The sequence below is a fragment of the Eleutherodactylus coqui genome, chromosome 1 (genome assembly GCF_035609145.1).
Source record: "Eleutherodactylus coqui strain aEleCoq1 chromosome 1, aEleCoq1.hap1, whole genome shotgun sequence".
Taxonomy (NCBI): Eukaryota; Metazoa; Chordata; class Amphibia; order Anura; family Eleutherodactylidae; genus Eleutherodactylus; species Eleutherodactylus coqui.
The window spans coordinates 459192644-459205944 of NC_089837.1; the positions used below are offsets into that span (position 1 = coordinate 459192644).

Below are 13301 nucleotides of genomic sequence, written 5' to 3' on the forward strand. Positions count from 1 at the left end.
AATTATGGATTATTCACATATAAACTGCAAAAAAAGGTCAAACGGAATGGGGGAGATGTACTAATCCTCTAGTGGTTATTGTGTAACCTGTGACCAGGCCATCTAATAGTGCTCTGTATGTGGCACAGTTACTAATGCTCGATGACAAACTGGCTACATCTCTATACCCTTTTGTCTAACGTAACCCGGTGTAACAGGCCATACTATACCCCCAGTCCGGTCTAAACCTGATGATAAAAAGGGCCTAGGCCAGATTATACCCTGGGTATATTATGGCCTAGGCCAGTGGTGGCGAACCTATGGCATGTGTGCTAGAGGCGGCACGCAGAGCCCTCCCTACTGGCACACGCCTCCATCGGCCGCTCCCTACTTGTGAATATCAGCAGGGGCCGCGGCTCCATTCACTCAGCTGCGCTGCTTGCAGCGCCGATCCCAGCGCACACTGTGACGTCAGTGTGCAGCTGGGATCCTCCTCCCCCGACGTCTCCTCGGTACGCATATTAACTTTTTCCACAACACTTCTGCCCTATTCAGCAGGTTGCTGGAATTGCTGAATAGAGTAGAAATGTTGTGGAAAAAGTTAATATGCCCTGGGTACTGGTGTATTATTTCGCCTCCGGAAGTAAGGGGTGGCGACATAATACACCTTATTCATGCCCCCAGCTTTTGATGGGCGGAGGACTGAGGCAAGGCTGGTAGTGTCAGCACAGGCAGCGCAGTGCCTGGCCAGCGGCCCTGGCATAGAGGAAAGCTCCAAAACAGGGAGTACCGAGACAGAGGACAGCAGAGGCTGAGGCGCAGGGGGAGAGCGCACCACAACTGTGATTGGGGACGGGAGGCCTCTATGGGATGTCACTATTACGCTGGGGGCTGCTGTGGGAGGGGGGGAGGGGCGCTGTAGGAAGGGGAGGGCGGGGCGCTATGACGCTGGGGGCCGCTGTGGGAAGGGAAGGGGGGGTCGCTATTATGCTGGGGGCCGCTGTGGGAAGGGGGGGGGGTCTTTATTACGCTGGGAGCCGCTGTGGGAAGGGGGGGTGTCGCTGTGGGAAGGGGGGGGTCGCTATTACACTGGGGGCCGCTGTGGGAAGGGGGGGGGGGGAGGGTAGCTATTACACTGAGGGGCTGCTTTTTGGGGGGGGGGTGTCGCTAGAACGCTGTGGGAGGGTCGCTATTATGCTGAGGGCCGCTGTGGGGAGAGGGGGGGTTGGGTGTGTCTCCGCTATTACGCTGAGGGCCACTGTGGGGAGAGGGGGGGTTGGGTGTGTCGCCGCTATTACGCTGAGGGCCACTGTGGGGAGAGGGGGGGGGGGTTGCTATTACGCTGAGGGCCACTGTGGGGAGGGGGCGGGGGTTGTCGCCGCTATTACGCTGAGGGCCACTGTGGAGAGAGGGGGTGGGGGGTGTCGCTGCTATTACGCTGAGGGCCGCTGTGGGGAGAGAGGGTCGCTATTACGCTGGGGGCTGCTGTGGGGGGGGGGGTCGCTTTTACCGCTGTGGGGTCGTTATTATGCTGGGGGCCGCTGTGAGGTGGGGTTGCTCTTACCGCTGGGGGCCGTGGTGGGGTCGCTATTATGTTGGGGGTCGCTGTGGGGTGGGGTCGCTACTACGCTGGTGACCGCTGTGGGGGGTTGCTGTTACCGCTGGGGGCGGTTGTGGGGGGGTTGCTGTTACTGCTGGGGGCCGCTGTGGGGGAGCTAATAAGCTGGGGGGTCGCTGTGGGGGGAGGCGCTACTATCGTTGGGGCCGCTGTGGGGTGTTGCTATTACTGCTGGGGTATGCTTACATGTGGCGGAAATGGGCAGGGCTGTTTCAAAATTTCCACTGAGGAGATTCTGCAGTACTTCTGCATCCAAAAAGCAGTTAAAATCTGCACATTGCCAATTTTGAGGCGACCCTGTCCTTTTTTAAAATGACAGAGGTAAAATCATACGTCGCAATAAGCCCCGCCCCCTGACATGTTGGCGCTTTGTAGTAAATAAGTGGGTTTTGGGTTGCCGTTTGGGCACTCAGTCTCTAAAAGGTTCGCCATCACTGGCCTAGGCCAATTCATTCCTCTCAGGCCAGATTATACCCCATGATATCAGTAGTGTTGAGTGATATACACAAGAATTACTTAATGTTTCAACATTTTATTGGGGGTTCAGTTTTGTCAGGTAAGCTAAGTGACTTAAATCTTAAAACTCTAAGGCTGGGTTCTCACACATCGGAATCCCAGCAGAAATCTCGCGGTTTGGCCGCAGTGAAAAAACGCGAGATTTACGCTGGGAAAGCGCTGCTTTAAAACCTGCGGCACTTAACATTATAATAAAATTGTAACATAAAATTCAATTAATTTGACTGTTCAGTATATTGGTCATAACGTCCTGAAACATCTAAGACTATCAAGTCCTCGCTACAGTATAAATGTTCCAAGTTAAACACTGATAACTGCATCAAAATCTACATGGTTGTTTATAACTGGAGGCGAGGGGGCCACCTCTGCACCAGGATTCTGGAGTACCAGTGGGTTTACATGGTATTCCAGAGCCTAGGTGAAGGCTCTCATGGTGGCTACATGTGCGAACATTGAAATGCATGATATATAGACATATAGCAGGATATTGTACAAGTTCTAGTCCCTTATCAGAACTTAATTTTAAGGGAAAAAAATTATTAAAAGTAAAAAATGGGCCCTAAAGACATGGCAAGGATGGCGCTACCAGATTTTAGGCTGTATTATTAGGCCGGACAACTTAGATATATTCATTACTGTCAAACGCTTCCCTCCCAAAATCCGAACAGCACCTAATGGTTTTTCTGTCTGAAATCTCCCTCTGGATTGTCCTGGAGAAACTAGAGCTATTGGCCAAGCAGATGCTACCTAGTCATAAAGTGGTGGCAGACATGTAAAACACTGACTAAATATGTAGGTACCCCTTTCGAAACTCCTCTGTGGGATAATAGAACACTCCCACATCTTATGAATCTACCAGATAAGCAGTTCTGGATGAATCTGGGAATCTCTACATTAGAACACTTATATGTTAATGGAGTACTAGCCTATTTTGAACAACTCCAGCAGCTGTACCAAGCCCCTAGGACTGGATTCTATAGATACTTGCAACTACGGCACGCTCTTGCAACACAATTCCCAGAACAAAGACAACCTTTTTCTCTGTACCCTCTGATAGGCATAATGCGCACTCAAGGCCCCAGGGGTCTGATTTGTACACCTATCTGCTGCAGTCTAAAATTTCCGATGCGCCAGTGTCGGTGTTGTATAGATGGAAGGGACTTATCCCCTCCCTTACTGGTGAGCATTGCGCTGTCGCGAAGGCATCATATATCATGGTATCGCCAGCTGCAGACAACTCAACTGTATATACTTCACCTGTGCTATCTAACGCCGACTAGGCTGTATAAAATGAACAGGGTATCTACCAACCAATGTCATCGATGCCAAGCACCAGGGGCAAATTTCAACCATTTAATATGGAGCTGCCCAGATATTTATATATACAGGAGGGAGGGAGGTTACAGAATTTCTAAGCCAGTTAATGGAGATGCCAATTCCACTTGACCCAATCATATGCTGCTTGGGTGTTTTGGATGAGGAGCACTGGCAATTTCACAATCGGATATTCCTTACTAAGATGGTGGTCCCCCCCCAACGCTCTTAATGTGGCAGAATATTGTTAATTCCACTTTGCCGTATGAGAACATAGTCTATAAGAATAGAAAATGCCCGGGGAAATTCCATAAGGTGTGGGGGAGATGGTGTGGCTCAACGGACACAACCTCCACACGGGATCTGTTCCAAAGTTTATTGAATAGAGCTGTATTTAGGGCTGGTCAGTAATGTGGGTGCCAACTAGCAAATTCTACTGACACCGTAGTCTGACGCACTAATGTATTATACCAATATGTCGGTTGTAAACAATGTACCTGTGTAATTCTCCCTTCGCTTGAGAAATATTATGATGTATGCAAAGTTTTCTACTCATATACTGTATGGTATAGTTATTGTTCAATGAAGTGAGTTTAAGAAAAAAAAAACTTAAAAATTGAAACATTTCACATTAAAAAACAACTCGTATCACTGTGTTTTGTAAAATTATAAGTTATAAAAATACAGCATTTATCCCACATAGTGAATATCAAGGGGAAAAAAAGCCATATATATATATTTTTTTTTTTCAGATGGAAAAACTAAAAATTGCTGGTCATTCAAGGGTTCTACTTATAGTCTGTATGGCTCAACTTCAGGGGTTATTCTGCTCTCTCCCGCTGCTTCCATACAAACTGATTTAGCTTAGTGCCCGCAGGAGGTGTATAGCTGGCAGGAGAGATGAATACTGTTTTTGCTTAGTGTTGTCTCCCAGTGGTTTTCTGTGTCCCCAAATGAACGCGATGAGAAATGGATTTTACGGTAAATAACAAAAATCCTGTTTGTCAAACAGGCAGCACTCAAATTGCAGAACTATACTGACAATAGTAGCTGGGAGCAAAATGTGTTGGATTGTCTCCCCATGAAATCCCTTCCTCCAATGCAGCCAGCTTGGCGATCAGCTGATCATTATAGTTCAAACCTGTGAAGTTGCAGATGACCTTCCATTAGTGACATGCAGGAGCCTGTGCAAGGCTGTCCATTTATACAGTCGCGTTATTGTCACCACCTTCCAATATTGACGTTTGCAGCGAGTAGCCATGAAAGAAGTGGAATGGCTTGGTGGGTATATAAGGTGTGTGATAAGCTGTCTGCTCATGCATCACTCGTCATGGGTAAAAGGGCCGAGTTGCAAAAAAGGATTATACCTACCCGATAATCGGGTTTCCAAGAGTCTCCACGACAGCAGCACCTGAGATCGCCTCCTCCTAATAGGACAGGAACACACTGAGAGGTTAAAATCCCCCCCCCCCCCCCCCCCTGTCCTCCCCTCCTCAGTGTATTATAAAGAAACTGCCGGGGTAGGAGCTAACAAAAAAATTTTTACCTATCTGGTATTTCTTTTTTTAAATTTTTTTTTATATATCTATAACCCTCTTTTTTTTTTTTTAATTATTAGGGAGGGAGTTTACGGGTGCTGTCGTGGAGACTCCTGGAAACCCGATTATCGGGTAGGTATAAATCACCCTTTTCCTAGGTCGTCTCCACGACAGCACCACCTAAGACATATCACCTAAAGTTATTTTAGGGTGGGATTGCCGCCGAGAGGACCCTACGACCGAAGGTCATGTCCTTATCTAGCTGCACTTTTACCCTATAATGTTTGACAAAAGTGTGTGGCTTTTTCCACACTGCTGCCCTGCATATCTGCTCTACTGATGCCAAGCTATGCTCGGCCCATGAAGTCGCTATTGCCCTCGTGGAATGGGCTTTAAGAGCCGACCGGGCCTCCTTCCCCAATGTCTTATATGATTTGCTAATGGCCAGGCGAATCCACCATGCTATAGAGCTTTTAGCCACTTTTTTCCCCTTGTTAGGGCCTGAAAACTGGAAAAACAGGTTGTCGTCCTGCCTCCATGGGCCTGTGGCCTTGATGTACATCAGGACCGCTCTCCTGACATCTAAGCAATTCAGGGCTCTCTCTCTCTCGTCTTTTGGGTGATTATAGAACGAGGGGATTACTATGTTCTGGGCCCTATGGAATGGGGACACTACCTTAGGCAAGAAAGTCGGGTCTGTTTTGAAGACTAATTTGGTGTCCGTTATTTTGAGGAGCGGGTGGCGGATGGATAGGGCTTGTAGCTCGCTGACCCGTCTGGCTGAGGAAATGGCCACTAGGAAGATTGTTTTAATTGGGAGCATTTTTATTGAGAGCCCCTCAATTAGTTCGAAGGGTTCCCCCTGACATGGCCCCCAAGACCAAATTCAGATTCCAGTCTGGGCATATGTTGGTGGATCTAGGTCGCATCCTATCTGCCGCTGTCAGGAATCTACTGATCCATCTGTCCCCTGCTAGCTTAGTGTCGAATAGGGTGCTAAGGGCTGCCGTTTGGACCCTTAGGGTGCTTGGGGAGAGGCCCATATCCAGGCCCTCCTGCAGGAAGTCCAGGATCAATGGGATGTCAGCGCCGCTGCTCGAGGAGTCCTTCCCCTGTCTCCAAGAGATAAACCTCTTCCAGATTTTCTGGTAGATGCGGTTGGTTGTCTCTTTTCTACTCGACATTAGCGTCCTGACTACCTTGTCCGAGAACCCCCTGCCCCTCAGTATGGATTCTTCAGTAACCAGGCTGTTAAATGGAGTCTGCTTATGTCGGGGTAGTTCAGGGACCCCTGTGTTAGGAGATTCGATTGAGCCGGAAGGGTGACTGGCTCCTGGATGCTCAGGTTTCTTAGAAGGCTCCTTCTTGGCCAAAAGGGAGCCACCAGGATCAGGGTGCATGCCTGTGACCTGAAGTGCTGCAACACCCTTGGGATTAATGGAATTGGGGGAAAGGCGTACACCAGTTCTCCTCCCAAATGCTGGCTCAGGGCGTCCACCACTGTTGGCCGGTCCTCCCATCTGAGGGAGAAGAAGTTCTCTACCTTGGCGTTTTGTCTGGATGCGAACAGGTCCAGTTGTGGGAGACCCCATTTGTCCGTTACAATCCGGAATGCCTCCTGGGATAGAGACCATTCCCCTGGGCCTATACGCCTTCGGCTGAGGAAGTCTGCCCTCTGATTCAGGGATCCCTTCAAGTGTACTGCCGATAATGAGAGGATGCGGCCCTCCACCCAGCGAAAGATTCTTTGTGTGATGCTCTGTAGAGCTGGCGACCTCGTGCCCCCCTGGTGCCGAATATGGGCTACTGCCGTGGTATTGTCCGATAGCACTCTTATGTGCTGGTTTTTTTACTGTGTCCCCCTGGTGCTGTAGGGCCTTCCAGATCGCCTGTAGTTTGAGGACTGGTGTTTCGTCCCCAGCGGCCATGGGCCCTGTAGGAGCTTGTCTCCGACGTGCGCCCCCCACCCCCAGGAGCTTGCGTCTGTCGTGACCTGCACGGCCGGATCCAATATCCAGTGGAATCCCCTTCGCAGATTTCCTGGGGACGTCCACCTGCGCAAGGATATTTTCACCGAGTTCTTTATCTGCATTCTCATTTCTAGTGAGGATTGCTTGCCATCCCATGCTGAGAGAACTGCTGCTTGCAGAGGTCTGGTATGCGCCTGGGCCCATGCTACCCCCGGGATGCATAATGTTAGGCTTCCCAGGAGGGACATAGCCTCCCAGATTGAGCATGACCATCTCCAAATGAAGGATTCTACTATCTGTCGGATCTCCTGCGCTTTTGACTCAGGGAGGAAGGAGCATTGAGCTTCTGAGTCGAGTGTTATGCCTAAAAACACCTTCTCCGTGCTGGGGTTTAGGCTGGACTTCTCCCAATTTATTATCCATCCTAAAAACTGTAGTAGGTTGAGCACCGTTGCCAGGTTTTCTGCTAAGAGTTCTCTGGACTCAGCTATAATTAAGATGTCGTCCAGGTAGGGGACTATCAGAATCGACCTCTGCCTCCGGTAGGCTGCAACCTCCGCCATGATTTTCGTGAAGATGCGGGGTGCTGAGGAGATTCCAAAGGGCAGGCATCTGAATTGGAGAGGTCTTGTCCTCTTGCCCATCTCTAGCGCAAACCCTAGGTACTTTCGTGAGTCCTTGTGGATTGGTACGTGAAAATAGGCGTCCTTCAGGTCGATCGATGCCATGTAGGCTCCCTTGGGGATCACCCTTACTGCTGAAGTGATTGATTCCATCCTGAACTTTCGATATTTGATGAAAATGTTCAGGGGTTTAAGATTTATTATCATGCGTGAGCCTCCGCATGGTTTTTTTTATTAGGAAGGGTCTGGAGTAATGCCCCCAGGTCTCTTCTCTCTGTGGCACGAAGGACACTTCTTTTAGACGTTGAAGGTCCCGCACCGCATGCTGGTGCGGGTGCAGTTGTTGCGCTCGACCTCTGGTGGTAATGTATTTTCTCCTGGGGAGGGACACCAGCTCGATTCGGTATCCCTGCTGCAGAATCTCCGGGATCCACGGGCTCCTGCAAATTGAGGCCCATCGATCCGCGAAGCTCTGCAGCCTCGCCCCCACTGGGATGGCATCAGGGCTTCTGCTTGGCTGGATCCCCCTGGTGAGGGTTGAAGAGGAAGTTCCTCCCTCTGCCCCCCTTGGGGTAACTCCAGTGGCCAGTCTTGCCTTTGCCCCTATATGGTTCCGGCTGTTGTGCTGGGGCCCGGAAGGTGGTCTTCCCTTTACGCTGTTTCTCTTCCGGGAATCCTTTCTTTTTATCTGATGTTTTTTTCTAGGATCTTGTCCAGATCCGGACCAAAGAGGAACTGGCCGTGAAAAGGGAGCGAGCATAATTTATTTTTTGATGCCAGGTCACCCGAGTATGACTTCAGCCACAGGACTCTTCTGGCAGAGTGGTTAGGGCCGTTGTTTTTGCCGAGAGTTTCACCGACTTCGCCGCTGCGTCCGCCAAAAAATTGGTGGCCATTTTTAGTATAGGTAGGGAATCTATAATTTGTTTCCTCGGTGTTTTGTTTGAGATATGCAGTTCCAGTTGCTCTAGCCATACCCCCAGGGTTCTAGCGACACACGTGGCTGCGATCCCTGGTCTGAGCGTACTGGCAGCTGCCTCCCAGGATCTTCTTAACAGGCCCTCCCCCTTCCGATCCATTGGGTCTCTCAGCTGTGTGGCGTCTTCAAAAGGGTAAGGTTGTCCTCTTAGCCACCGGGACGTCCACTCTGGGTAATTCTTCCCAATTCGCGCATACCTCCTCCTCAAACGGATAGCGCCTCTTAACCCCCCTAGAGGAGAAGGATCCCGTGTCGGGTTTCTTCCACTCCTTGTGTATCATCTTGGATATATTGTTGTGGACCGGGAAGGTATGCTTCCGCCTCTCTCCTAATCCCCCAAAGACCTCGTCTTGTATGGTGCAAGGTTCCTTGGGTTCTTCCATCTTTAGCGTGGCTCTAACGGATTTGATAAGTTCCGTTAGGTCTTCTCTGTGGAAGAGGTACTTTTTGTAGTCCTCTTCTTCTGAGGACTCCTCGAGCACCAGCTCTTCTGGTTCTGATCCCGAACTCTCTTCAGAGTCTGAATGCTCCTTTGGGCTGTACGCCTTTCTTCAGGGTTTCGCCCCCGATGCCCCCTTTGGTGGCGTTTTGGGAGTTGTCAGGGCTGACCGTACTTCCTCTCGGACAAGCTTCCTGACGTCCTCGAGGAATCCCCCCGATTCCTCCTTGACTAGCTTGGCTATGCATGTTTTGCATAATGACCTCACATGCCAAGCCGGCAGTCTTGCGCCGCATTCTGCGCACTTTGCTTCTGGGAGGGGCATCCCTTTTATCCCCCTGGCAGATAAACAAAATTTTTGCGTGTAAGGATGCAACATTCCCAAATATGTACACGAATATGCATGCCTTGTTTTGCCCCCTGGCTACTTACGCATTCCGCAACCTCTGGTGCTGGAGCAATCATCGCTTGTTATTGGTGCTGCAGACACTCTTGGGGCAGTAAGCCAATACTCACTGAATGGCCTTTACACTGCATTTTCTGAATTTTTCCATTTTGTGGATTCGATATTTTAGATTGCGTCCGCAGGGTTCGTATTATAAAGCTGCGTTCACACGAGCTTCCTCATTGGCCGGATGATAAGACTGCTCTGTGAGCCGTGACACAGCAGAAACTCTAGCTCTTGTGTGAAGACACTTGTTAGGGCTCTTTTACACTAAACGTATCGTCCCAAAAAATCATTAAAACGAGCGGAAATGAACAATCATTCACTGTAAACGCAGGCAGCGAGGAACAATAGCCCGTTCGCTTTTCGCTCATCGTTTATCTTATGCGGACAATAGGATTTTCTAATGTTAAAAAACGCATCGCACAAAAAAACCCCCAAAAAAACGCAAGTTCGTGTGTTGTGATAAAAAGGAGTCTCCAGGAAACATGGGACATAAAAAAACGCAGAAAGATAGAGCCTGCTGCAATTTTTTTTTCACTGAACATCGCAGATGGGAAGGAAACCATTGTAAATCATTGGTTTCATGATTTGGTTTTTTACGGACTGTCGCAGCAGGTGAAAATTGAGCTATTTTCTCGCCTGTGTGAAATCACCCGAGGCTGCTTTCACACCCGCTTTAGAAAAATACTGAAATAAAACAGAAAAAAATTGATCCATTTTTTTGCCCCTTTGATTTCAATGTGGTTTCAAAAAAAATAGAAAGGCTTCTGTTCCGCCAGATTTCAATTTTTTTTTAATGGATAATAGCGCAGTCTTCAGCACTATTGTTCCGTAATAAAAAAAATTAAATCCAAGTCATAGTCCGCGTGGTACGGGCATATTGTGAGGCAAGTTTCACATCCTCGCTTGAAGAGGTTGAAGCAATTGGTCATGCCCAGAGACAGGAGGGGTCAGTCATGTTGAAAGGGGGCATGGATCTCTGACTTGGGGTCTTCCTGGTAATCCAGGATGGTGTCTGAGAGGGCAGAAGTGCTAACAAAGACTTGTGACTCAGCCCATACTGATTCGAGAGTGGGCCCTATTAGTGGCTGTGGCGCAGAGCCTCCGCGGGAAGCTGGGTTATGACTCTGGAGCCAACATGTTTGTCTGCAAAACGATGGAGGACCCCCATAAATGACCCCATTTTGAAAACTAGGCCCCTTAACGAATTTATCTGGGGGAAGGGGGTATTTTGATCCCACAGTTTTTGAATGAATCTCAGCAAAGCAGAAGGAAAAAATTACAATGGATGAAGATAATTGTCATGGGACATTGCTGAGGCCTCCGGCAAGAAGTTTCCTCTCCCCTCACCGATGAAACTTTAACTAACGGCAATCACATGACAGGGACCGCTCACTGGGGCCACTGGTCACTACTCAAGGGTTTCAGCTACCTTTGGTAACTGGGAGCAAGGAGATTTTGAATTTCCGGGGCCCTCCCTGGCTTTTGCGTCTGCTATGACAGAAGTCTGAGAAAGGTCTGTGGAGAAACATTGCGTTGGAGGACATTACCGGAGGGCTTAAGTAAGTAGTTTCATCTCCCCTGACGAATCCGATCCACAAGGGGAGATAAAATGTTAACTTTTTAAACATTTTATTTAAATTTTGCGTGAACGCTGTTATTCGTTAAATATAAATATAAGGGACAGCGCTTCAGCCTTAGCACTGGGGAAATACGCAGTAAAAAACAAATAGGACTCACCCGGTGTTAGTGGCCTGGGTCCCAGGTTCCCACTAACCCCTCCACGTCCTGGTTTGCATATCAGTTGACTCACATAAGACTGGAACCTTACGTCCTTCCCTTTTTCCTCTCCTGGTAGGGTGAAGCAGGGGGGGCTGCCTGGTCAATTGTACCCCCTTCCCAGGGGGTCCGTTTAGAAAAATGGAACAAAACTGGAAAAAAGAGGCTCGGCGCTTCAACAAGAAAGGTCCAGTAGAATCCTAGATTTAGCGGTAATCTTGTCTTTTAATTCCGTAACCGAACTTAAAAATTCTGCACAACTCATTTCATCGCGATCACCGCAACTTTATCAAGTACACTAAGACATACAATACATTAGACAATTTATATACAAATACCGGGACTTACATGTCTGCATACTAATAAACTTCCTGCCATGGTGTCCCGATCAGTCCAGATACCACTTCCAGGTGTAGGGATAGGGCAGCATGTATGAACGACAAAGCTGGACCGCACAGTTCGCCACTTCCGGGTATCGTGGCTGAGCGGATGACGTAAAGACGTGCTCTGGAGCACACGTGACGTTCAGGTGAAACGCACAACACTCCTGGTACTGGAGCGCTCTCTCCTCCCCCTTCTACTGCACTATTAAGCACTAGGGTTTATTACCTGATACCTTTTGTTATAATCTAATAAATACACCATCATTATACTTCTATTGTACCACATATAAAAAAAATGGAAATGAAGATATATACATAAAATTAAATCCTACATTTAGACAAATAGATTCTGTATAATTATATATAAAATACATTTTGATGCATCATCATGAAGTGAAAAAAACCTCCACTTTAAAAATTCATATCTACTAAATTCATAGGTATATATAAAAAAAAAGAAAGACATACCGTATATACCGGCGTATAAGACGACTTTTGAACCCCGAAAAATCTGCTCTGCAGTCGGGGGTCGTCTTATGCGCCGGTAATCCCAAAAAAAAATAAGTGTAAAAAAAAAAAAATTATTACTCACCTCCCACGGCGTTCTGTCGCGCTCCGGCAGGATGTCGCTCGCTCCGGCAGGCTGTCGCTCGCTCCTCGTCCCCGCCGCAGCATAGCTTTCTGAATGCGGGGCTTGAAATCCCCGCTTCCAGAAAGCTAATACACACGCCGGCAGCCATGACAGCATTGAATGGCTGTGATTGGCTGAAGGCGCACGTGTAAGCAATCACACCCATTCAATGATGTCATTGAATAGTGTGATTGGCTGAAGCCACGTGTGCTTTGTTTTGGTCTGATAAATGCACACATCCTGGGGGGTCAGCACCCATTGGCATTTATTAGCTCTAGAATTACCACAGCTATCCACATAATTGGCTTGGAGCGATCAAAGGAATCATAACTGATTTAATGAGCCATTCGCAGTTTCACTGTACTCGCCGTGTGTACATACACGTGCATGGCTTAAAATCTTTGAGACAAGCATATGCCACTGGCAGGACCAACCAGGTAGACGGAGAGGAAGCACCAACAACAATCTCTCGCCAGGCCACAAGGCACACAGTCCTAGTGGCTGGGGTGGGCCCAGGCAGGGCTTCACCGAAAAAAGGACAACACGCCCGGACGGTAATGTGGCTGTGGCAGCCATGAAAGAGTGTTTCCCAGGGGCTGCTGCTAGGGTACCGAAGAGGGTGAGACCGAGGGCCAATGGCTCCCGAGGGAGCCACACCAGCGGATCCTCACACTGTGCCAGTCCCATGGGACGCCGGGTTCGCAGGAGACTACCCACTGTGCCCTCGGAGAACTTAGTACCGCTGATCCGGGACTCCTGGTCGCCAGCCCTCCCCAGTCACCCCCTTGTGTGGGCAGCAGGCTTGGGGCTTCGGTCGTCAGGAGCCTCTAGAACCAGCTCTGGTGTTGAGCCTCCTCGGGGACAGAAGCTGTTGTCTCCACCAGCGTAGGGGGGCGGCGTTGGGCATTCGTGGGTATCGGAAGACCATCCTCAATGGCCTTCTCGCAGCCGTCGGCCGCTGCTCTGCTTAATCGGAAAGGTTTCAAGGAGTTGCTGCCTTGGGAAGCCAGCGGTGTCGTACCACATTACGCTTCACCACCACTATAATGGGGGAAGGGATGAGCTACATACGGAACTTTGACAT

General features: G+C 49.0%; 1 pseudogene; it reads right to left on the minus strand.

Moving 5' to 3' along the window:
* The window catches only part of LOC136583369 (uncharacterized), a 200049-nt pseudogene that overhangs the window by 121811 nt on the left and 64937 nt on the right, over positions 1–13301 (minus strand).